This window comes from Electrona antarctica, assembly GCF_951216825.1.
Source record: "Electrona antarctica genome assembly, chromosome: 23".
NCBI lineage: Eukaryota > Metazoa > Chordata > Actinopteri > Myctophiformes > Myctophidae > Electrona > Electrona antarctica.
The window spans coordinates 24,163,845-24,186,105 of NC_136804.1; the positions used below are offsets into that span (position 1 = coordinate 24,163,845).

General features: G+C 43.7%; 1 protein-coding gene across 1 annotated transcript in view; it reads left to right on the plus strand.

Moving 5' to 3' along the window:
• Positions 1 to 22,261, plus strand: part of pawr (PRKC, apoptosis, WT1, regulator) — an 88,525-nt gene that overhangs the window by 9,730 nt on the left and 56,534 nt on the right. The gene's annotated exons all lie outside the window — the stretch shown is intronic.

Consider the following 22,261-nt stretch of genomic DNA (forward strand, 5'->3'; position numbering starts at 1 on the left):
ATACCGAAAATATTCTGTTGGGAACCGTGAGATAGGGATGTTGTGTGTGTCTAAGTGGGTATGGGGATGTGAATGGTTTCAGGGACTGTTTCAGGTATGAAGGGCAGTTGAGGTGGATGGATTACTTAAAGGACAACTTTGTTTTTTTCAACCAAGGTTCATGTTCACCGCTTTCATATATGGATTATACAGGGGGGGGGGGGGGGGGTACGAACATGTTCGTAGATGGCTGATGCCGTACCCTAGCCTAGGGGGTACGATTATAATCGTAGATAGCACAGAAATAAGTAATTGTGAGTTTGTGACAGGCCTATGGACAGGCAGAGGGAAGTGCAGTACAATACAAGGTCTGCTAAAAGGATGAAACCAGGTTGACTTTTTACTGGGGCCAGTTTCGAATTCTTTAGGGTCGTTTTGAAAGAGAGTACTAGGGATTCGCACCTCTTCACGGCTGTTGGGTAGGGCATTCCACATTTTGGTGGCACAGCAGGAGAACGAATTGAAACCCTTGTTCGTGCCAAATCTGGGTTGAACGTGATCTGTGGAGTTCCCTCTGGTGTTGTGATGGTGGACTTTGACGTTTGTGAAGTAGTAGCCCATTGCAAGTTGCTGGATATGGTGGCTGTGTCGAGTGGTCAATCATTAACTCGGAACTAAGATGAAGAGGAAGTATGAACGGTTTTGTTGTATGATCAGGATCATAATATGGCCCGATAAGTAGAAGAGATATATTTTTGCTCGGTCACTAGCTGTTGATAGTTTGTACATATCGATTCATATATTAATTGCTGAAAGATGTACATACACTGTACATAAGTCATTCAGACACCCAGTGAAGATTTCCTACTCGGAACACAAGTACATTTTATTTCATTTTGATTTTATTTCATCTTAACCGATTCAGGATGGGAACCCCCTTTGGTGTCTTAAGCATTATGTTGTACTTTAGCTATTGAAAAATAGCAGATCTACAAGCTCATAGCGCGGCACCGAGTGCTACGAGCTTGTAGATCTGCTATTTTTGTAAAATCTTGAAAATGTGGTGCAAATCTTTGAATGTATATTCTTTCAGAGCGAACGTTTTTAACTCGAATCGTTGCTTCTGGGGGGTCCCTGGAACTACATATTTTCAGATTGGCATCCGCCGCCAAATACAGATAATTCTGGGGGTCCTTGACATCTAAGCATACGTTTTTCAGAAAAATGTTACGAGTTAGAAGCCTTTTTTTTTTATCTGCCTCAGCCCTAAATGGGTTAACTCTTGAATCGTACTACATGCGGTAATTCCTAGGATGCCTGTGGACGTTTTGGGCACAAAATGTGTTTAATATAGGTTTATCTTATTTTATTGATCCACTGGAATGTGCAATCCTTCAGAAAGTGTCAATCATACTTGAAACTGGCTAGACTTACGGTGCTACATAATGTAGTGTAGGCCGTGTAAATATTTAACCAAATGCACTTTGACTGTTTACTCTGCAGGCAAAACCATGACGTCAAACAGAATAGTCTAGTCCTAGGCTGACCCATGTGTCATTACGTCAAACAGAATAGTCTAGTCCTAGGCTGACCCATGTGTCATTCCATTGTTCCTCAACCTCAAGAGAACCGTCTCCCTTTGAGCATGTTATGCCTTCACCTCAATTTTCTTGGGTACATTTTGTGCATCACCGTGATGCGTTGCATGATGTGAAGTCAATTTGACACAGCTTGTAGTAGTTTGCTGCAGGGTTTGCGCTAATAGCTGTTGGTGCCGCACGGGGAAATCATTTTCATGCCTCCCGTTTAGAAAATTCGCAAAGACAGTCAGACACCATGTGTAGATTGTGTGGTTCTCGTGGGGACTTGTTGTACTTGGCGATCTGACAAACGCATCCAAATACTAACCATACACCACACTGTTCACACAAACGCACATATTTAGTCTGTACTCCCACAGTAGAAACTAGTAGAAAGTGATGCATAATTTGTGTGTGCGTGCGTGCGTGCGTGCGTGCGTGCGTGCGTGCGTGCGTGCGTGCGTGCGTGCGTGCGTGCGTGCGTGCTCGCGACATGTTTGTTGGACATTCCTGTGTGTGTTTGGTGATCACTGCTGGGAATCTTCTGTGAGTCAGCCATCCAGACCACTCTGCATGATGAGGCATTAAGATTAGAGCCTGTCTGTTTGTATTCATTAGAATGGAATAATTACATAATCAAACCCCACACTTTCACTCCCAAACCCCTCCCCCCCCCACTCTCTCGCTCAATTCTCATCTATCTTTATAAATATTCATGAGCACACGCAGCACACTTGTCCGTCTGTTTTCTTTGTTGCTGGAGTAGTGTGCTATTTGAAGAGTTTCATCATGGCAAACGGAGATGTGCCATTTAAAATCACAACAAGTGATTGCCGATAATGAAAGTAAAAGTCACTGAGGATTGAAGAATATAAAAAAATACGTATACCATGGTACTGTGCTGCACGATTAATCGGGGGGGGGATCACAATCTAGATTCAGACACTTATGCGATCTCATTTATAAATTTGAGCAAAAATCGTGCAGCACTAGTTGGCTGTCCAATTAATTTTAGTAACTTGTGTTTTTGCTACAAGAGAGAGACTTTAAGAGAGGTTTTAAATCAATCAAGTAGTTGGCTCCAGCTGCCACATTTTGAATGTAGTAATGTTCAGCAACTACAGACTAAAGACAAGAAACATTTTCAAGGAAAAAATGAGAATCGTGATTCGAGATTCACATTTGAGCAAGAATCGTGCAGCACTATACCATTGGTGTCGAATAAAAGCAGGGTTGTTTTCAAACGTCTTATCAAAATGGATATGTTGTACAGTGGTGTAGTGAACTCCAAACCCCCCTGTTAAGTTGTAGGAGGCCTTCGGTTCCTTGACTTCCTTCAGGACCTGATTTGGATCGAAGCCAAAACACAAATTAAGCTCGGCATATTTCATACGGGTGGTTGAACGCTGACGGACTGATGAGGCTAACAGGTTTAACCCTTTTTGACCTGAGGACCATTTTATAAATGTCTTCTATATATCCTGACAGTTTTCTGAAAAACGTTTCTATGACGGTGGTTCTCATACTATTTCAGGTCAAGGACCCCCAGAATTATATGTATTTGGCCGCCGACCCCCATCTGAAAAATGTTGTTCCAGGGACCCCGCAGAAGCACATATTTGAGTTAAAAATGTTTGCTCTGAAAGAATATATCTTCAAAGATTTGCGCCACATGTTCACGATTTTAAAAAAATAGCAGAACTACAAGTTCTATGAGCTTGTAGATCTGCTATTGTTCAATAGCTAAAGTATGACTGAGAAAGGAGAGAGGCCGCACAGCTCGTAGTCACGATGCCATCAAAATCTTTATTTTTCCAACGTTTCGGCAACAAGTTGCCTTCTTCAGGGAATCCCCTGCGGTCAGCACGTATAACATAATGCTTAAAACACCAAAAGGCGTTCCCGTCCAGAATGGATTAAGGCACCGACTCTGTGGATTGTGCACGGTGGGTTAGGGTTATTGTGCACGGTGGAACCCAATCAGACGTTATTATCCGGATAAGTGTCACAAAGAGTATCGGAGATACACATCACACATCTGGATGAATAACCTGAGCTGCTGTGGTGGAGAAAAAAAGTACTTGCATGGTTTACTTAAGTAAAAGTATCAATAAATACTGCAATATAGAAATACTCTGTTACGTGTAAAAGTCTGTAATTCATTATTGGCATCAGAATGTACTTGAAGTAAAAAAAAGTAAACGTACTCCTATAACGGAAGAATGTCCCATTTCAAGTTTTTGAAATGTATAAAAATCTTTAGAAAATTGCTCACAAGCTCACAATGCGACGCATTGAGAGCTTGTAGATCGGGTATTTTCAAATGGCCAAAATGTACAGTATATAGGGCTGAAGTGGTCAATGTGTGTTTTGTAATAATTATCAAAATCTACAAAGTAACTATAGTAACTGGATCTGAGATGTAGTGGAGTAGAAGTAAAAGTATTGGAAATACGCAATTAAAGTACAAATACCTCAAAATTGTGCCTAAGTACAGTACTTAAGTAAATGTTCTTGCTTACTTTCCACCACTGCTGAACCGTACAAGATAAATGCATCAAAAGGAGTAGCAATGAAAACATGGCCGTGAAACAGGCCAGGGGTGCAATTGAATCAAAATGTGGTGTTAACCTGCCAAATGATCTGGAGCCTTGATCTTTAAGTCGCTCTACTAAACAAAGATGATTTTATCAAGCCAACACTTTGATTGTGTGTGCGTGTGTGTGCAGTTGTGCACGTGCGTGTTTTCTGCATTTTGATGGAGAGCAAGGAGGCTTCATCTTTTGTGTATACCCAGATTATCATTTCTTTGCATATTTGCACATGCAACATAAATGACGGAGTTCCATATGCTATACCATCATAATTACACTTCGGTCCTCTGACTCCTCTCACATACAGTAACTGTCCTATGGACCTGGTAAGAGGTCCCCTTCATTTAATATAATTTGTGGTGTACATTGGTGATGTGGAGAAGCTGTTGTCCGTCCCCACCCGATAGTGTGTGTACTGTACACTCTCTGTCACTTTAAAAAGCCACAATCTCCTTGGCATTGAGGCGGTAACCTGTCTGATTACAGGTTTAGCTTGTTTGCGTTTGATCATCACTACCATTAATTTCCATGTGGCGTCTCAGGGTAATTTTGAAACCGATTACTGGCAAAAGAAATAAAGGAGTGGCCACACGCATGATCACAACGTTGCTTTCTCATGCCTCATGTGATTGTCACGGAGAGACCTTACGGAACGCTACAATAAGCCTAAACGATAACCTCACGGAGACGGCACAATAAGCAGTCACCAAGTGTGTGCCAAGTCTTGACAGCCAAGTCGCACCCTTCTGGGCAAAGCTCCATTTATAAATAGGCCAGTCTGGGTGACACTTGTTGTGGTAACAAAGATTTAGCTGTCATCATGGCCTTGTTTCACCTGTGTGCCACAACGACCTGCAGAGTACACCTTTGTGACGTCACTGATCACATGACCCCTAGTTCTACACCCCCCCAGTTCTAGGCTAAACAGAAGCGGGGGACTTTTTTTGCCTGGTGCGAAGCAGCCTGGCCTACATTTGCACCGCACCACTACTGACGACCGCAAAGACGACTCTAAACACGGCCTAGTCATGATTGGCTGCCTCCTAAGCCAATGGGTTCTACACCCCCCTAGTTCTAGGCTAAACAGAAGCGGGGGACTTTTTTTGCCTGGTGCGAAGCAGCCTGGCCTACATTTGCACCGCACCACTACTGACGACCGCAAAGACGACTCTAAACACGGCCTAGTCATGATTGGCTGCCTCCTAAGCCAATGGGAGTCTGAACGGCATAAAAACCCATACTCTGAACGCCGCAACGCGGAGCGAGTGGCAACAGCAGCTAATGCTATTATTTCAACACATTTCAATGAGTAATGAGTGGTATTACTCTTTAACCACTTAAAAAGGAACTAGTTCACCCAATAATTGATGTATTGTGACACGGTGTTGAGCCTCGGTTATTTTCCACTACTCACATCTAGACTTCAGATTGACGTGATCCGCCAGCCCACCCTCTCATTAGCCAATTTTTAATACAATCTATGCCAAACTCGAGAAACTTCGAGTTTAGGTATTAAACTGATTACTACTTCCGGTTCACGCGGCCGGTTCGCGGCGTCTTCTTCGCTGCGGCCTTTTTCGTGCATTCTGTTGGCACTGGCGTCAGAGCGCTGCAGTCTGGTGCCATGGTGGAATGGAATCGGTTAATGGAGTCGACAAGGTCGCAAAGTTCTATCTACGCCGGCTGTGCCCATCAGAACTGATGATTGATTGAGTGTCTTTGACATTCAGACGGTATACAGTAGGCCCCCACTTGCACTTATACAGTGGCTACATGTACATTCCTGCAAGTCGTTTATCGTTAATCTCCTCTGGGCTCTGTTTAGCCACTCCTTCAATTCTGCATCATCCAATGACACGACTGTCTGCAATGCCTCCTCACCCCCCGCCCCCCCCCCCCCCCCCCCCGCACCACCCCTCGCCTCAAGGGAGATTGCATGTAATGTCAAACATGTAGGTATAACCGTACAGTACTTATGAAGATCTGCCTGGAATGTCTTCCTCCATCCTGCATGCTCTCTCTCTCTCTCTCTCTCTCTCTCTCTCTCTCTCTCTCTCTCTCTCTGACTGATAGAGCCCTGTTGCATAATTGATGCTCATTGAATTGGATTTGAGTGTTTCTGTCTGACCACACATTTCAACCGTGTTGTAAATCTCGTCGGGTCGGGTGTCGCAGATAGAGGAGCATTTCGGGCACGCCTCCGCGTTCGGCAAAAGTGGTAATTTCTTTTAGTGGAGTGTGTGGTGTCTTGCGTCTCTCCCTACTCCTCTGTGTGTGCGTGCGTGTGCTTGCGTGCGTGCGTGCGTGCGTGCGTGCGTGCGTGTGCGCGCGCGCGCAAATCTTGGCCTGTGCAGATGCTAAAAGATGAATGGCCGATGTAGCTCTTGAGGCTGGCGTGACAGATTGGGTTTTCATCGCAAGACGCCCCGGTTGATTGTCAGAGGTGGAAAGTAACTAAGTACATTTACTCAAGTACTGTACCTATATCCTAGAAGTGCACCAACATGTTCCCCCCCCTCCAAATGCTTCCTTTTATTTAAACGGTCAGTCTCTCTCTCTCTCTCTCTCTCTCTCTCTCTGACCTATTAGTTTCCTGAATTTGAGATCCCTCCTCTGCTAATTCAGCCTTGGGTTATAAATGATTTATTTAGAATAATTTACATTTTCAAGTACTGTTGTCAACTACCTTTTTTCACTGACTAAATGGGAACTAAATGAACTAAGCTATGATGACTAAAACTAAGAGTAAATATATTGACAATTTTGTCAACAAATAAGAACTAGACTAAAATGGTAGGAAGGGACTAGTGGACAAGAGATCCAGTATAAGTAAAAGACACAAGTCATTTTACACTTGGTTGCATGCTGAAAATAGCAGATCTTACAAGCTCACAATGTGTCACAGTGCGACGTGTTGTCACATTGTAGATGGGCTATTTTCAGCAAGTGTAAAATCAGTCATTACGACGGCATCAAGAACCGCCAAAATACATTTTAGTTGAATAAATCAACTGTACGTAGATTTAGTCGACTAAAATCCTATGATATTTAATCGACAAACATTCCAGGTGACTTCACTAAAATGTGACTAAAACTAAATTAAAACTATTCAAGAGACTATGCACCTGAATTAGCTGCTTGTGCCCAAATGTCCTTGCTTTTATGAAGCTCAAGCTTCAAGTAAATAAGTAAATATATGGCATAATGTATGGCCGCGTTTGTTGCTAGACAAAAGTTGAGGAAATTGGAATTGAAGTTAACAAGGGTGAAAGTTTAACAACAGCAAAACTACTTAGACAACATCTATTTATGAACCCCCAAAACTCATACAATATATTTGAGTCGAGTAGTTCAGAAATATGTGGGCATTCCGATATATGGACAAAAATCACACCCGTGTGAACTGAGTGGTGAAAGGTCTTATATAGCCTGATCAGCTCTGATCTGACGTAATGAAATCACACCCGGGTGAACTGGGTGACCGTAGCAACCATGCTCATTTTTTGAGCACAGACAGACAGACAGACAGACAGACACGTAAACTAACAAAGCCAGTCGTAGGAGTGGTTTACAGTACCACTCAAAAATTGGCAGTCAATTTGTTAAAACTCTGCTTCTTGCCCGTCCGCCTGCCGTCTACCTTTGGCTACAGTGGTCCAGTGGTGAAAGGAGAGCTGTCCAGACTGAGGAGGATGAATGGGCCAGTGACACTGCTCTGTCTGTCCAACAGGCCCGGATCTATCTTCCTCATGTCAGCCTGAAAAGGTCACACTATCAAGCGCAAACAGTCTCTGTGTCGTGTCCACCATTATCTGGGGAAGCACAGAGAGTGGGTTGCATCATGCCGCCCGGCGTGGAAATAATTTGAAGTGAACATCGTGGAACAAAGGCTATATCTGTGATTCTCAACCTTTTTACAGTGTGCGATATGCGTATTGGGTCATGATGAACCAGTGTGAATGTTTTCAGAATATTTTGATTCAATGTTTATCTCTTGATTGAGATAAAACAAGAACTAACTTTTTAAGTTAATAGCACAGGCAGACTCTTCACATACTAGAGCATGTCTGAAATAAGTGTCAGAGCTGAAATCGACATGTAAATATGAAATAAATGCAAACATGTAGCTAGGTGTAATGTTAGAGACCACAGAAGTGAACCTTTCAAGCCTGTTTTCTCAACTCGCTGTTTTCTGCAAGACATTACTCTATAAGCCGTTTCTCCAAAACTGGTGGGTCAAACTGAAAAACCAATATGTCAATTTGAAGCTATGATTCCCTACTTTCATAAGACGTGAAAAAATGAAAATTCAAAAAAATCCAATGGCAGTCCCTCAGTCAAATTTGTTCACATATGATTGATGCTCCGATCAGGTTTTGTGGGACCGATCCTGATCACCGATTGTTTTTCTCATGATTGGCCGTAAGGAGAAAATTTGAATATTTCCAAAATTAGTATACGTGTCCTGTGTGTGTGTGTGTGTGTGTGTGTGTGTGTGTGTGTGTGTGTGTGGGGAGGATGGGGAGAATGTTTAGGCCTGTCACAAAGATGAAAAATGATATTATACTATATCTGATTGACGTTTGTACCACTTAAGTGGTATAAGACGGTTTCTCCAGATATAGGATAAATTGCCGATTACAGATAAGGTAAAGTGTCGACTTGGAGTGAATATCGGCCGATCACCGATCGGTGGATCATCTCTAATTATCAATAAGGATATCAAAGAAGTACTATGTCTACTGTACCGTACAACCCTTTACCCTTCGGCAGAAAACAACTGGAGGAACCATGGCTATTTCAAAGTTTGTTTTTTTGCCAAAAGGCTTCCAGCTATTTCTTTCTCGAGCACTGTTTATATTGTTAGCATGACACATGAAATTGAATCACCTGTTCCTTTAGTGCTGCCTTTTAGCCTACAGGAACCGTTGCGGATGTTTGTGAACTCTGAAGGCCTACTGCGACAACCCTGTGTTCTTCATTACCCAGCTTGTGTTACCTGTCATGCTCCTTGACTCGTGTTCTGATTCAGTGTTTTTCCTTCATGTTGACTGACTTTGACTACTTTGACTCTGTTGTTGCTGTTGGTGTCACAGTTGTCAGCTGGAAAGGTCCCGAACAGTGGGTGGGACCCCTGTGGGTCACGACAAATTTTCTTTTTGTACATTTAAAAAGGGTGTGTGTGTGTGTGTGTGTGTGTGTGTGTGTGTGTGTGTGTGTGTGTGTGTGTGTGTGTGTGTGTGTGTGTGGTGTGTGGTGTGTGGTGTGTGGTGTGTGGTGTGTGGTGTGTGGTGTGTGTGTATACCGGTATTTCAAAAGTTTATTTAAAATAAATAAATCAATACAATCATTTTATACATTTTGAACAAACAAATCTAAGAAATAGCTGTAGTAGTGAAAATAGCCGACAAGCTCGCAAACGCTGCTTAAAAACGCTGCTTAAAAAAGCTGCTTGGCGTGAAACAGTTTGAGAATGAGAACTACTGCTAGTTAATAAGTAACATGTACATACGTTACTTTCCACCACTGTCTGTTGGTATCACAGTTGTCAGCTGGAGAGGGAAACTTGCTGGGACTTTTTGGCCTGAGTGTGTGACTCGCTGTAGTAGTGAATGGTCTTCACCTTTCCCAAGACCCTGCTATAGGCTCAGACAGTACTTAGCATGACTCATGGTCTGGTGTGGTGTCTGCCAACACCAGACCACACAATGGCCTCTGTACACAATGACGGCCCCACCCCTCCCGCTGGAATGCAAAACATGCTTTATTAACGGTGGTTTCCGATACATGTCTTGTGTATCTGGGTATTGTGTTACTCGTTAGGCATGCAAGGTGCACTCTGTCAACCCACCCCCCCCACCCCCCTCCACCCACACTCCCGACAAACGCACGCACGCACGCACACACGCGCGCACACACACACACGCACACACACGCACACACACCTGACCCCCTTTCCCTCCATCGCCTTTGATTATGGTTCCTGGGGTGGTATCTTTTAAAGACAGTTTCCCATTAGTTTCACCTTAACCACTTAAGCCCTATATCCACAAGCTCTCATTGCATGGTGTCGCCATGCGTTGTGAGCTTGTAGATCATCGGCTATTTTTCAAACGAAGACACCAGGATGTGCTTAACCAATCCATTCACAATACTTCAGCACTTTAAATACATTTTGGCTTTTTACTCAAAATAAAACTTTGAATACAGACCCCTTTTTCTTGTAACAGACTATTTCTATATATTGTGGTATTGCAACTTTTACTTAAGTAAAAGAAAATATTAGAAAACTTTTTTCTTTCTTTTTTTACCACTGCCTGTGATGCATTCACACACATTATGGCCATTGTTTGGTGGTGACTGCCTGCAATTCCGGCATCCCATTACTCCGACGACGTGGCTTCGCGTGCGGTTAGTGTTAGGGAAATGGTCAGGGTTAGTAATGGAGCGAGTTGGACCAACGCAACGTCAGAATAATGCGCCGTCGAAACAATGACACGGCACAATAATGTCCGTGGAGGCGATTCAGCCTCACGAGCAGTTCAGTGCACATATGTTACCCGTCAGGTGTGTGAACCCCACGCTCACTCCCTCCCTCCTTCACTCCCTCCTCCTTCTGTTCCATGGAAACATGAGACTTTTTATTTGCTGTGTAATAAACTGACCTGAAATACCTCGAGAGATGATAACTCTTTTGCTTTGTCACGTTGCACGCTGCTTTTCTCTGAGAGCTCTCTCGTGCGGTAACTGACTGCTTCCTCCTCTCTCTCTCTCTCACGGGTTTACAGTAGGCCTGTAATTACTGAGTGGAGAGAGCCAAGAGATTCTCTCCCCCCCATGTTGTTGCTCCCCTTTCTTCTCCTCCAGTAATTATTTAATTTGCGATCTAGCGTGTCCCTACATGTGGCCTAGGGAACGCAGTGACACAGCCCTACATGTGGCCTAGGGAACGCAGTGACACAGCCCTACATGTGGCCTAGGGAACGCAGTGACACAGCCCTACATGTGGCCTAGGGAACGCAGTGACACAGCCCTACATGTGGCCTAGGGAACGCAGTGACACAGCCCTACATGTGGCCTAGGGAATGGAGTGACACAGCCCTACATGTGGCCTAGGGAACGCAGTGACACAGCCCTACATGTGGCCTAGGGAACGCAGTGACACAGCCCTACATGGCCTAGGGAACGCAGTGACACAGCCCTACATGTGGTCTAGGGAACGCAGTGACACAGCCCTACATGTGGTCTAGGGAACGGAGTGATACAGCCCTACATGTGGCCTAGGGAACGGAGTGACACAGCCCTACATGTGGCCTAGGGAACGCAGTGACACAGCCCTACATGTGGCCTATAGGGAACGGAGTGACACAGCCCTACATGTGGCCTAGGGAACGCAGTGACACAGCCCTACATGTGGCCTAGGGAACGCAGTGACACAGCCCTACATGTGGCCTAGGGAACGCAGTGACACAGCCCTACATGTGGCCTAGGGAACGCAGTGACACAGCCCTACATGTGGCCTAGGGAACGCAGTGACACAGCCCTACATGTGGCCTAGGGAACGGAGTGACACAGCCCTACATGTGGCCTAGGGAACGGAGTGACACAGCCCTACATGTGGCCTAGGGAACGGAGTGACACAGCCCTACATGTGGCCTAGGGAACGCAGTGACACAGCCCTACATGTGGCCTAGGGAACGCAGTGACACAACCCTACATGTGGCCTGGCCTAGGGAACGCAGTGACACAACCCTACATGTGGCCTGCCCTAGGGAACGCAGTGACACAGCCCTACATGTGGCCTAGGGAACGCAGTGACACAGCCCTACATGTGGCCTAGGGAACGGAGTGACACAGCCCTACATGTGGCCTAGGGAACGCAGTGACACAGCCCTACATGTGGCCTGCCCTAGGGAACGCAGTGACACAGCCCTACATGTGTTCTAGGGAACGGAGTGACACAGCCCTACATGTGTTCTAGGGAACGGAGTGACACAGCCCTACATGTGGCCTAGGGAACGCAGTGACACAGCCCTACATGTGGCCTAGGGAACGGAGTGACACAGCGATAGAGCTGTCACCATCACACTTTTTTTTTAAGTTGACCATATTTGTCACACAAATGATTTGCTTGAATCGTGTTTTTAGTTTTTTTGGCATTGGACATTGGAACATTATGCATAGAAATTGAATTACATTTCTATTTGGCTTTTTGGCTTTGTAATAAAAAAAAAGTGGCAGTGAGGGAAGATATGACAAATGACTGAATAACACCAAGAAAGGAATGCGTTTGCACACTGCTGCGTGTTTTTCTCTCTCGCTGCAGTCTCTTGCAGACTGATGGTGTTTTTTGGAGGGAAAAAATGATTTGCAAAGTCTGCTCTGGTGAAATCCATAGAAGCTGGAGTAAATCACTAAATCCCTCGGAGTTAGAATGATTGATGATGTGTTGGTTCACTTTCCCCATGGAGGAGATCAGTTTCGTAAGGTGACGGTGTGAATGTGCCATTTATTATTATGCAATCCAAAGCGAGCGTTGGAACCATTGTCATACTGGACATCTGTCTGTCTGCCGGACAGAAATGGTGTTCTAAAGAACATATGTTCTGTGCTCTCACTGCTCTGCCTGTGTTTGATGGCCGCCTCGATGCTTTTCCAATGGGAGTCACATGGTTTGACCAAAGATTTGTGTTTGATGGCTGTGTTCTGTCCTCAAACATCAAAAACAAATGTTTGGTCAAACCATGTGACTCCCATTGGAAAAGCATTGAGGCGGCCATCAAACACAGGCAGAGCACAGAACATATGTTCTTTATGTGTGAATGAGGCCTCAAAGATTCAACACGGCCTTGCTGCACAGCAAAACACAAGGGTTAATTCACCTTTAGCAAAGCCCTGCCCTCTCCCACTTAGACACTCCCACTTGGACACTTTCCAGACAGGCTCATTCATTCCAATGTAAATATCATGGATTTTACACATTAAATACTGGTTCATTTTTGGAACCAGACCTTCAAAATCTCTTCCAAATCCGTCAACAAGGCCTGCCATATGCACTGGAAAAATATGTGTGTGTGTGTTTTTAAAACAATGTTTTATCATATAGGGAAACTATTGGTGGAGAGGTTTGTCTAACCCATGTTATGCTTAGCTGTGATTGGACCATTTTAAGGATAAATCTTTACACTCTCGGCGTTAACTTAACGCTCGCCTTAGTACCGTGGAGTCTCTCCCCATATCTTAATCAAAATAATGCCAAAGAAATTGATCGCCACTGCATTATTTTCTGCCTGGTTTAATTCGCCCGTATGGCTCAAAAAGCAGGTTCAACTGGTGGCCGCTTGTTAATGCGATGCGCTGTGGGCCTGGTTCCCGCTGTGTATGCTATTCTAACTGCCAGGTGCTTTTCATTAATCTGGACATATTTCCACTTGACTTCCTCATTGGCATGCAAAGCCCTGCCTCCCCTTCTCTCATCAAGTGATGCTTCAAAGGACAGATAAAGCGCTTTAGTTTTGAAATATTAAAGGGGAGCAATCGGGTGTCTGTGATAAAATATTCGGTGGCGGGCGGTAACTGGATGTCTGTCTCGGTCTTATCAGGCTGAGGAGGCTGTGTTGCGTTACACTTTCTTCTAAACTAGCGCTGTCTGCTTGGACAGCTCTGCTGCCGTGCAAGCTGTCTGTCTGGGGGTTTAGGTGCAAACAGCTTTCCTTTCCTTAAATTAGAGATTCACTGGAGGGAAAATGACACCTCGCTGAAAACAACATGTGTTATGTGTGATAATTAACTTGAAATCGTTGGTTGGCCAGAGTGCTGAAACGTTTTACAAAGTCCAATTTCTACGTTTTTTGGGGTAATTTAACTTGCATTTGCAAGGAAACTGCTGCTGTTCACAATGTGCCAACAATATAATGCTGTTCTGTAGTTTAATAAAGTGCACTTTTGAGTTACATTACTTGAGTATTTTCAAATTCCAATACTTTTGCTTCTACTCCACTACATATGGCATCCAAATATTGTACTTTTACTCCACTACATTTATTTTAAAACTTTAGTTGCTAGTTACTAGCTAGTACTAATTAACATTATACATTAACAACTTCAGCTCTGTATACATTTCTGCCATTTGAAAATAGACGACCTGCAGTCCTACACGCTCATTTCAAGATTATTGAAACGGGACATTCTGCACAATGAGTACTTTTACTTTTGGTACTTTAAGTACATATTGAAACCAATACTTTTTATTTGTGCTTTTACTCAAGTACACATCGAACTCTGGACTTTTACTTGATGTGTTGTGGCACTTTTGTCTCCGTTTCTCTGTTGAGCTTTGTGCCTCTTCCTTCCTCCCTTCTCGTTTCCCTTCCTTCAATACTCCCTGCACATATTTCTCCCATGCCCTGTTGACTCGTCGTTGGGCTTTCTCCAGTTAGCTATTAGTATTACTATAACACTACGTTGAACCAATTATTTTTCTCTCTATCTGTATCTCTAACTCTTACTCCCAATCTCGTACGCTTAATACACCGAAAAACATCATGTCCTCCGGCCCAGTGTTGCGAGTCTGACCTGCCAGATAAGCCACGGCGGCGTGCAAGGTTTTGGAGGGTGGTGGAGTGTTTGTCCAGAATCAGAACGAGGCTGTCTCTTTTGTACAAACGGAGGCTTATCACATCCCCAAAGTCTTGTGAGGGAAAGTGATCCTCCTCATGAATAACGAGCACAAAGCTTCTTTTTTTTTTGCTCAAGGGGACCATACACCGTGACTCAGTCCAATGCCTCCGTGGCGTCGTGTATCTACAGCCTGTAAGGCTAGTTCCCAGAAGCCCCACACACACACACACAGTTGATTATACCAGTGGTTCCCAAAGTGGAGTCCGGGGACCCCCAGGGGTCCTTGAGGGGGGTCCAGGGAGTCCCCAGCTAAATGATAGTTTGGAACCAAGTGGACCCTTATGGGTCTGTAACTCGAGTTAAATTAACATTGATTTTAATTGGGGGTAGAAATGCCATTACATGGGGGTCCGTAGACTAATGAATGTCAAATTGGGGGTCCTTGAAATTAAACAGGTTGATAATCACTAGGTGCTAGAGCCATAAAAATCTTCTCTTAATGGGTCCCTGGCATATCTCTTAAAATGGGGGGGTCTGCAGGCTAATCGGTGTCAGTTTGGGGCTCCTTGACATGAGGGGGGGGGGCAGTACAGTACAGTACATTGACCTCTAACCACACACCTGCAATATCTCTGGGCTGAGTCATCTTTGTCCCTTCATTACCCCCTCTGTCCATTATACACTGTTAGGAGGTTAGGAGGTTATGGGAAGCTCACTGATTATTTGGAGGATTGACAGTAATGGATGACACAGCGGCTGTGCTAATCTACTGTCCTCTGCCTCGCTGCTTTTATGAATGAAGTAAGGGGGAAATAACCGGCAGGGTTTAAACTGCAAAATGATTATACACACTGAGCTGCTTCAGCAACCGGCCTAGGGGAGAGCGATAACTGTCCACATGCCACACGCATGCTCTTATTTATATGTAAATGCAGGGGTGCAGGCCAGGGGTGCAGCGATGCGGTGAGTCTGTGTGCTCTATAGAGGAGAGAAATAACGCTTATTGTTGCCCCTAAGCCTGGTCGTGCGGCTTTCTGTCTGTGTGGCATTCAGCGTTCAGAGCGGCGAGGAATGCCACTAATCACGCAAACCCTGCTGCCCTGCCCTGCCATACAGTACATACCCCAGCCCCAGCCAGCCATGGCTTTTCTGTCTGCTCTTCACACACACGTACAGTTTCCATCGTGATCTATCAATAATAAAAAAGGAATTTGCCCGCACGCCGCCGGTACAGGAGCAGATTTATTAGAAGAAGAAAACGTGCCGGTCACCGATGACCTTCTTCGGGCATGTGCGCCCCGCGGGCGTATTCCATTCTATTATTGATGTGCACTTGTTTGCCTACGCACTAGCTCCATTATGGAACCTCTCCCTCCGCTGTAGGGCTCCGAGATGAGGTTCCAATCCACACAACCAGGTACCGGCACGCTTCAGACTCAGCCTACCTGAAACCAATAGAAGACTTCCGGGAGGTCTTAAAAACATGGAACTGGCTGACTAAGGCTGAGCTCACACCGTTAATGCAGTGAATTTTGTTGTGAGTGTCATGGCCGCCCCCAATGCATTTCCAATGGAGGTCACATGGTCTGTTGTATGGCTTTCAGCTGTGTTTCGACTGCGCCCCTCCCCCTCACACAACACAATGTTGCGTCAAACCATGTGACCTCCATTGGAAATGCATTGGGGCGGCCATGACACTACCCAACGAGCATAGAGCATTGCATTAACCGTGTGAGCTCAGCCTAAAGAAGTGATTTTAAACGCTAGTTTACTTTCAACCCGTCAGTTATATATTCTTTCCCGCTCAAAAATAAAACCTCTGAGAGCATGTAACCCCAACCTTTTACTTTTTGGATATGATGTGCAGGAAGAATGTGCTCGTGTGGAAATTCTGGAAAATATTTTCCGGTCGCCGGTTCCCGGTTGTGTGGGATCTCATGTCGGTGCTACGTAGCTGAGGGAGAGGTTCCATATGGAGCTACCTACGCACCTGCTTTGAACGTTTTTTGAGTGGTGCAATCACTCCTATAGACAGCTATGCGTGTCCCTGGGTCTGTCCCTGGGTCTGTCCGAGCACGAACATAGCGTTATAGCGTTTGTTCACCACCAAGTGTCACTGTTGCACAGCCTAACACACACAAAACACACACACACACACACACACACACACACACACACACACCAAGGCCAGGGCTTGTGCAGTACGTACAGCACAAGTACAGTACAGCACCACTCACTTCACTTCGTTTTTCTAAAGCATCTTGATATGTTATCAAGGCAGGGGTTGCACTGCTACAATGGGAGTGTTTTTTTGTGACACCATCTGGAATCCAGGCGTGAGCTCGTGGTTTGGCTCGCACTACACCGAGCCACTGTGAACAAGGTGGTGTTGTTTTAATTATGAGTAACGATGCCAGGTTGATGTGTCCTTGCTGTCCCAGCCCTCTACGACCAGTGGTGTGAAGTAACTAAGTACATGACGTACTCAAGTACTGTATACAATTTGTACGTATTTACTTGAGTTTTTTTTAATTTCCAATACTTTTACTTGAACCACACTACGTCTCAGCGGCAAATATTGGACTTTTACTGCACTACAATTATTTGAAAACTTTAGTTACTAATTACTTGGTATGTTTTTATTGTTATTACAACACTTAACCACTTGAAGTTGTTCAATCTTCAAGAATACTTTATTTTTATACATTCTTTTGAAAAGTTGTGAAGTAGGACAATCGGCATTATGAGTATGAATTACTTTTGTACTTGTAAAGTATATTTCGATACCAATATTTTTGTACTATTTCTACAGCTACCTCAGCTTTAAAAGGATTTGTGCCTGAACACTACTTACTTACAGTATTAAGTATGTTTTGGAATTCCGTACTTCTACTTGTAACAGAGTATTTCTACATTGCAGTATAGAGGGTATGCGTGTGACATCATTACCAACTGAGTGGCAAAAAACTACTTTCTGGCCTTGACAGCCCATACATCCACACAGAAAAGTCCTATCTGATTGCATTAAACTATGTTAAACTCACTTTGCATGTTGCTTTGCTGCTATATTTGCCACTCGATGGGCCATTCACTTTAAGCATGCGCATACCCTCTATTGATACAATTTACAATGTAGGCTTTTAGCAGACGATCTTAATCTAGAGCGATTTACAGTAAGCAATAGTCATCATGAATCATACGTAAGCTAAGAACCTAACCGTGGACTATATAATGAAACTAAACTATGCATGCATATACACTATAGAGTGCGATGTCTTAAAATGCTATGTAATTTACACAAGTTGAGCCTTTGCATAAGCCTGTAAGGTCGTCGAGGCTAGGGCAAGTGCTACGGCAAGTGCTACGGGTTAAGATGGAGTTTGAAGAGGTGGGTTTTCAGACTACGGCGGAAGATTGTGAGTTGATACTTGTACTTAAGTAAAAAATCTGAGTACTTTTCCCACCACTGGTTTTAATTATAACAGCAGCACCTCGCCTGTCTCAGGGTCTTTGGCCTGCACTCATGTTATGATTATTTGACTTCTTAATGTAGGATGTTGTAGTTATAGTGAAATAATGGCTTCCTCTCCTGGAATATTATTACTATAAACACCTGACAGCCTGCTTTGACTTGGTATGGTTTATTTTATTTATGAGCTTGATGAAATGTTATGTATACTTGCCAAACAAATTGGTCAGCAAGGAAGCTGCATATTTTATATTGCAGATGTGTTTATTTTTAGCCAAAGCATTAGGTCCTTTTTAGCCTTTTTTCTGAGCAACAGACCTCTACGTATATATTTTTTCTGTTATAACCAGCAGCATATTTACAAAACCTGCATGGCTTGCCCTGAATGAAGATACATTTTCCATGATATTGAATTATATATTTGTGGTTTGACTGAGCCTGATGATTCCTGATGATCAGCAATGTTCAGAGGTGGAGGAACTGGATCAATGTATTGACCCATTTAGACCTGGGAACGATTCTACAAATGTCTTCTAAAACCTGACAGTTTTCTGAAAACCCTATGTTTCTATTTCAGTGGTTCTCAAACATTTTCATGTCAAGGACCCCCAAGATTATATATATCACGATTTTTCAAAAATAGCAGACCTGCAAGCTTGTAGATCTGCTATTTTTCAATAGCTAAAGTATAACATAATGCTTAAAACACAAAGGGGTTCCCCCCCCCAAAATGGGTTAATATCTGCTGTTTGACTGTCTAAGATATGTTTTGCAGATTAACAATTTCATAAGTAATTGCACACTCCACTCAAGTATACTGACTTTTCATTCCCCTTAGTTTAGCTCAGGCATATAAAGAATCCATTGAAGTTAATCCACAAGTTAATTAGAGAAATGTATTCATAGGCGCTCGGGTGGATCAGTGGTAAAGTACCGGGCCACCAGCATTGAGGTTGTGGGTTCGAATCCGCCATGGTACTGTACATCCAGCTGTTTCAAGTGTCTATAGCCACCGTTTCCCAAACACATGGGGCGGGACACTTTTTGGTGGGTCGTGGACACATTTTTATGGTTCCCTGTATTTTGTTTCCTATAATACTTTGTTATATATTTTTTTTATTATTTCAAAATGTTGTATCTAAAAACATTACCAAAAAAGCTAAAATGTTCATGAATTAAAAACAATTAAAATTCAATGATTGTTTAATGTTTTTTAGTAATTTCATGAAGAAATCTCTGAAATTTCATAAATTAGAAAACAAATGTTTAAGAAGTAGTGACTGACGAGGGCGATATTTGTCACTGCTCGTATACCTCCTACGAGCTCGGCTGCCATCTGTCAGCAAGGGAGTGTTGGGTGGGAGGGAGGAGTAGGACCAGGGCTGAGTCAGTAGAGGATACAACAACAGCAGTGGAATGTATTGGCATAACTACTACAATGGGGAGACAAAGGGCAGGAAAAAAAGGGCAAAAAAGTGTCAGTGTTTTAACTAAAAATAAACACTGGAATTCTAAGTGGATTTGAATGTAGAAAAGGTAATTAGCTGAAGAATCTGAGAAATGTACTCCACCTTCCTCTGTACGAGTGGTTCTACTGATTGAAAAGTAATGATCTAGGTCAAGAGTGACTTAGTTGGCAGTGGTGGAAAAACTACTCAAATGTTTTACTTGAGTAACAGTGTTAATACTGCAATATATATATATATATATATATATATATATATATATATATATATAGAGAGAGAGAGAGAGTAAAATTCTGCTGTACGCTGTACGTAAAAGTACAAAAGTATTGGCATCAAAATGTAGTGTACCAAAAGTAAAATTCCTCAGTATGCAGAATGTCCCATTTCAAGTTTTCTAATTATACAAATCTTTTGAAAATAGCTCAAGCTTGTAGATTGGCTATTTTCAAATGTATGTATGACAAAATGTATTTAGGGTTGCAGTGGTTAATGAATTGGAAATTGGAAACACTCAAGTAAAGTACAAAGACCTCAAAATTGTGCTTAAGTACAGTATTTGAGTAAAGTGACCACTGGACTGGGTTGTAGTAGAGGTCTTACACTAACTACTTACAGGCAAACGTTGATCAAAATAACAATTCTTCTACATTCTCTAATTGTGTAGACGTCTTCTAAATTAACTTAAGTAATGCAGATATTTAACAATAAGGTTCCATTTGGTTTCATCACGCGTCCATTTGGTTACCAACTCTCCCTCATTTAGCTGTGGGGACCACCTGGAACCCCCTCAAGGACCACTGGTGGTCCCCCGGAACCACTGGTTGAGAACCACTGCCGTGGAAGAACGACTTCCATCCTCACACAGATCAGCCCAGACTCATCCTTGAAGAACCCTGAGAGGAGCAGAGCTCTCTCTGGAAAGCATCAGCTCCTGTTGGACCGGTGCCCTGACAAACAAGAAAATAACTCTTATGCAACTCTCCCCGTCTCATAAAACACAGGCGTTCTCCCGATCCCTGCTCCTTCCCATCCGTCCGTTCTCCTCGGTTTACCTCCTGTTATTTTTTATATGTCACCTAAACACAGTCCAACGTGTTGCTCTAGTCTTGATTAATTGTGATGATTGCGTTTGAAGCCATCGTAAAATGCTCCATAAACACACACCTGTGACCGCATTACCTTCAGCATTACGGCATCAAACAAGTACTTTAAAAATGTCCGATTCTGTTGTGACTTACAAAAACAGTTTCTGCTCATTTTATAGGCCCTGCAGTTGCTCAATATTGATTCATTTCACATTTACATCTCTCTAAATGTTTTTCGGGAGCTTCCAGTTACGGGGGAGTCCACTGGAATGCAAACGTTGCATAGCAACTGCCTTATTTCTGCAGGCAATCAGGAACTGCTTTCTTGTAGATTTTATTATTGTAGTGAAATTGTTATTAAAACAATGTTTTAATAACTTTTAGTTTTAACACAATCAGCGCCGGGATTTCTTTCAAAATAGAAGCTCGGGGTGCCGGGCAGATATGGCAGCTTTTATTCTGAAAGCCGGGGGCTTCCGTTCCGTACAAAAACCGGGAGGCATAATGTTGCTTGCTTATACCTCGTTATGATTACGATCGAGTCTCTCTAGAAGCGTTAATATTCCGGGCGAGAGGCATGTTGAAGTCAGAAATGAAGTATAGCCATCTGGTCAAAACCACGGAGAGCTCCCTAGATTACGCGCGGCGAGCCATTCTTTCTGAGTGTCTAACAGGGAAGTGAATGGCAGTGCGCATGTGCGAAAAGCAAGGAGTGCATTGCAGAAGGATAGGCCAACCCAAAGAAAAAACTCTGAATATATTATTTTCGTTTGATATCAATGAAAAAGCGCTAGGATGTGTGTACACGTCGTCGCAATCCGTCGGTTGGATTAGCTATGACGTTTCCACACGTATGGTCTGAATGTGTTAATGTGTTGCGCTGAATCGCTGATAAGATGTCGGGAGTGTCAGAGAACCTCTGTCAAAACAGCTCCCAGATTGTTCTAAATCTTGAATGCCAAAGCAAATTGAGGAGCTCTCAAGCACTCTGACTGATCAAAGCACGGTGTCAGTACAGTGTCCAGTTCCCTCAGCTCCTCTCAGCATGCCATTACCCTGCCTGCTGTATTACATTACAGACTGCCACTGCGGCGTTGGCTAATGGACGATTCACTTCTGGTCCTCTGCACTGATTTGTGTACAATGTACATTCATTGTCTTGATTAAGACTTTCCTCCGAGGTCCTTTCTGTGTGGAGTTTGCATGTTCTCCCCGTGTCCCCTGACTCCCCTCGTGTATGTACCCTCACAAAATAACATGCAGTAATCCTGGTCTCTATACTGCCTCCCTCTGGTCAGCCGGAGCGCCTGATGGAGGGGAAAGGAACTGGTTGGAATAACAATAACAATGTTCCCATCTGTCGGGTGATAAGAAGCGGCCTGCTCACTCCTCATGCATTGAAGGAAGCATGAGCTCGGTTCGGGGCTCTCCCCAGGTGTGCAGAGGGAGAGTATAGCGCCCAGGGTAC